At 43.7% G+C, this 4,922-nt stretch overlaps 1 pseudogene; it reads left to right on the plus strand.

Annotated features, from left to right (window-relative positions):
* The first annotated feature begins 2,720 nt into the window (after positions 1 to 2,720).
* Positions 2,721 to 4,590, plus strand: LOC120553728 (annotated as a pseudogene).
* Positions 4,591 to 4,922: the final 332 nt, after the last annotated feature.

Genomic DNA, 4,922 nt, shown 5'->3' on the forward strand with positions numbered 1-4,922 from the left:
TAATGGCTGGATGTTAGTAGCTTTAAATATTAACAGAAAAAAAATGAGATATGTACAGGGGATATAGAGAAATACAAAAACGTAAAATCACTGCTTTGATATTAAACAAAAGCGACAGGAGGAAAATCAGTTTGCCGCTTATGTTTCGGTGTCTATGAACAAAGCTTCAGAATCCGTATCAGCTTTAATGGCCAAGTCAGTGTGAACACATACAAACGCAGAGAGACACTTCCACATGCAACCGTGTATTAATGGAGTTCAACACTCTTTCAGGCTTTTGCATGTGAGTGCTGGCACTCGTGTGTGTGGGTGCTGATGGTTTCAGCATGGAAGGGCCCTGAAATAGCCGCGCTAAGCTAACAGTGTCACTCTCCCACACAGCCGAACCACTAGACTCCGTCAGTGTTACTACTTCTTATGATTAGACTAACACATGCCATTACAGGCTTTCTGTCCAGAATACGAACAAGGCACCACGCATCATCATCTATGGCATGAGAAATGTGTTAGTACAAACATCAAGTCCTCCCATTGGCCCATTTCTTTGCCCTCCTAAAAACTCGGAATCTACCGCAACCATGTAAACATAAACCTGATTATAATGCTGATCACCTTCTACTCTAAATGTTCTTTAATACAAAGATAGCTGAGAGGAAAAATAAAAGCAATGCAAAGTTATGTTCTGTCTGGTTCAGCTAAAACTTATTTTGGAGTACTACTGCATTAGAGATTAAAAAAATAAGAGAGTGAGAGTGAAAGAGAGAGGGGGAGAGAAGGTGAACTGTGGACTATTGCACGCAATGGTTCTCTAAGTTATTATTTACTAACCCGGAACGCTGCTTTGTAACTTTTTTCCAGTTTACCCCCGACCAGCACATCGCTAAGCTGCATGGTTTGAAACAAACTGTTTAACTGTGTGGATGTTCTTCTGTCCGACAAGCTGCCAGCGTGCTGAAGCCCCTGAGACCAGGCCCCGTGTGTAAAGGCATCGATAAAATGACTGTCACAGAGTGCGGTCGGATCGTTCACTTGCCACTTCCTTAAAATAAATACTGTGATGTTTCATCAAGGTAGATACACTGGCAGGGAGCGATTTTCCGGGGGTGGGGGGGGGGGGGATTTTCCCCTTTCTGGTCTACATATCCCTGCCTCTGCTGAATGATTATTTTTACAAAATGTATCTCGCCCCCAAAGTGATCAATGATACTTCACCAATAGACCATAGGCCCTATATGATATACTTAACCCTCCTGCTTTCCTCGGGTCAAATTTGACCCATTTTCAAAAGGTTTCTATATCAGAAATTTGGGTTTATTTCAACCATATTGTAACATAAAAAATAACATGGATGGTTCCATACAACACTCTTCACAAGTAAAATAAATGATCAGTTTACTACTTTCATTGAATTTGGGTGTTTTATTCAATTTTATAGCATTTGAAAAAAAAAAATAGATAGATAAAAGAACATTGAAAAAAGTGAAAAATGTCAGAAAAAGCTTAAAACTAAAAACTAAAAAGAAGTGCAGAAAACAATCGTCAAAAACATCGGAAAAAGTGACACAAACGTCGGAAAAGCTTCAGAAACATCGGGAAAAGTAACAAAAAGTGACAAAAACATTGAGAAAAGTAACAAAAGGGTCACAAAAACACCAAACATTGAAGAAAAATATTTAAATTTAAAATTTTGACCCAGAAAAACCAAAAGCTGCATGGTCGACGGGAAGACAACACAAGAGTTAAAATTACAGTATTTTAAACTAAGTAAAGCGCTGTAACGTGAACAGTCTATAGTGCCATAGAATGATCAAATCCGAGCAGCAGTTGCTGGATGTATTTAGCTGCTAGAGAGCTCCAACGCAGCAGCAGTTGTTTAGCCGCCAATAGGTGACTGCGAGCCGGGCTACAGGCACCGCCAGATGACAGTCCTTTCAGGGGCCGTGGATGGTAGTGGAGTTTAGCCTGAAAAATTGAGGGTCATGCGGCGATGACAGTTAAGTTTAGGCACCAAAACGTCCAGCTAAATTTATGAAAAAGATCGTGGTTTGGATTAAAACACTGCCAAAGAACGAGCGAGCGTTTCCTTGTTTTTGCCGCGAAGTTAACTACGCTCTTGGCTTTATAGGGTTATTAAATTGGCTTTATTGCTGAGAGCTGGTGTACAGCTTCACCACTAGAACATAGTACAATGGAGCAAGGAACATGAGGTGCTAAACAAACCTGCCTGTTACGGTACGTCCTGTCCAAAATTATCCTTTTGGCCTATTTAGGATTGGGTGTATTACATTTTATTAAGATATTTTTCCTGAAATCACTATTTGTTTCTATTTAGCACCATTTAGAAAGTCCAAATTTTGAGTGAAAGTTGATAGAGAAATATATAGGAGTGACTGTACACAATAGGAAATGCAACATCCCTTGATTCCACCTCCCTCCTTCAAATCCTTAGCATAAAAGATAATTTAAAACTAACTTCAAAACAAAATTCAAAAGTGATGTAAATAAATCCATAGACACAAACTAACGCAACCAGATGAGGATGGGCTCAAGATGCATCCACTGAAAGTGAAGTTCTCACTCGGCTGAAATATGGATGAGTATCCCAACTTGTCTCCACTTGATTAATGTAAAAGGAGAAGAGCACAAAGGAGAGACGATTGTGGAAAGTAAGAGGAAAAACAACACATACTGTAGGAAAGCAGTCGGTGCATTCAGTGACCCTTCACGAGACGATGCCCTGGAAGGAAATCATAGACTTACTAACATCAACCCACCTACCACATCACTCAGCACAGTGTCCATCGTGGAGAGAGGTTCAAGAGGTAGTCAAGCACGCAAGATCATCTTCTGCTCCAGGTCCCAGTGGTATACCGTACAAAGTATACAAAAAATGCCCTAAGCTCCTCCGAAGGCTGTGGAAGCTTATGCGGGTAATTTGGCCCAATAACCATACCAACAAGTTGGAGAAGGGCGGAAGGGTGCTTTGTGCCCAAAGAACAGGGATCCATACAGATCAGCCAGTTCCGAACTATCTCCCTACTTAGTGTGGAGGGAAAGATTTTCTTTGCGGTGCTTGGGAAGAGAATGAGCACTTTCATGACCCAGAATGGATATATTAACACCTCTATCCAGAATGGTGGTGTTGAAGGGTTCTCCGGGTGCTTGGAGCATACAGGGGTCCTCAGCCAACTTATCCAAGAAGCAAAGGAGAAGAAAGGCAGCCTAACAGTTGTCTGGCTTGACTTTGCAAATGCATATGGGTCTATTCCCCATAACTTGATCCAAGCTGCTTTGGACTACTACCACATCCCACAAAACATCCAGAGCATGATCACCAGTTACCTGAGGGACATCAAGCTACGATTCCAGTCCGCCAAGTTTACAACAAAGTGGCAGCCAGTTGAGATTGAGATAGTGACATAGGATGCACAATCTCTCCCATCTTGTTCATCATGGGAATTAACCTGATTATCTCTGCAGCGAGTACAAAGTCAAGAGGGCCGAAGACCGCAGCAGGAGGGCAACAGCCAGTAATCAGGGCATTTATGGATGACCTTACCGTGATAACACCAACTCACGTGCAGGCAAGATGAGTCCTGGCAGAACTGGATCGCATGGCCACTTGGGCAAAGATGGTCTTCAAGCCCAAGAAATCAAGGAGCCTGGTGATCCAAAAGGGCAAAACATCTGGAAAGTTCAAACTGCATGTTCAAGGGGAAGTGATCCCGAACATCCAGGGGAACCCAATTAGATGCCTTGGAAAGTGGTATGATGATTCCCTGTCAGACAAGAACAGCATCTCCAGCACCGGAAAACAAGTTGAAGAATGGTTGAAGAAGATTGACAAGTCTGGCATTCCAGGGAAATACAAGTGCTGGATCTACCAACATGGCCTGCTCCCGAGACTCATGTGGCTTCTCACCATATATGGAGGTGCTCCTATCAACTGTAGAAGAAATGGAAAGGAAGTCCAACAAGCACCTAAGAAGATGGTTGGGAATACCGCTGAGCTTTACATCTGTGGGGTTCTACATAAGGTTGGGCCACCTCCAGCTTCCCCTGTCATCAGTGGTGGAGGAGTTTAAAGTCGCAAAATGCAGACTGTCCCTGACATATAGGGACTCTCAAGACCAACTCACCAGGGAAGTAGGAGTGAGAACAAGATCTGGCCGCAAGTGGGCCTCCAGCACGGCAATTAACCAGGCAGAATGTTCTCTCAGGACCAAAGACATCATCAGAAAACCTTGCACTGGAAGACAGGGTCTAGGAACAGCACATTTTCACACAGGGGAGATACGGGTGGCGCCATGACAAAGTGTTGGCAGTGCTCACAGACATGAGCAAGAAAGGAGGAAGAAACAACTAGACAAAGCAAGACCACTGCTGAGCACCATCGACTTTGTGAAAGAGGGCCAAAGACCTGTCGTCCACAACCAAGCCAGGCAGAATCTCCTGCAGTCAGCCAAGGGATGGGAAATGGAGGTCAACATCGGGAGGAAACTCCACTTCCCCGAAGGGGTACTGTCCACAACTCTGAGGCCCGATATCATCATGTGGTCTCTAGAGGGAAAGAAGATCATCCTGGTGTAGTTGACGGTGCCTTGGGAGGAGGGCTGTGAGGAAGCTACAGAGAGGAAAAAATCCAAATACCAGCAACTTGTCCAAGACTGCCGGGACAAGGGGTGGACAACATGGCTGATGACGTTGGAAGTCGGATACTCTCACAACTCAAAATGTCAAAGTCAAAATAGTCAAGTTCACAACTTGAACTAGGACAGGTAGCATCACATGGTGGGAGATTGTATTTAGCCAATTTATTGGGAATTTAGGTTATTCACCGTAACCCCCAGAGTTAGACAAGTCGATACATACCCTTCTCATCTCCGTGCGTGCTGTAAAGCTGTCTGTCGGCTCCAGCGGCA

The sequence above is a fragment of the Perca fluviatilis genome, chromosome 23 (genome assembly GCF_010015445.1).
Source record: "Perca fluviatilis chromosome 23, GENO_Pfluv_1.0, whole genome shotgun sequence".
In the NCBI taxonomy this organism is placed as follows: Eukaryota; Metazoa; Chordata; class Actinopteri; order Perciformes; family Percidae; genus Perca; species Perca fluviatilis.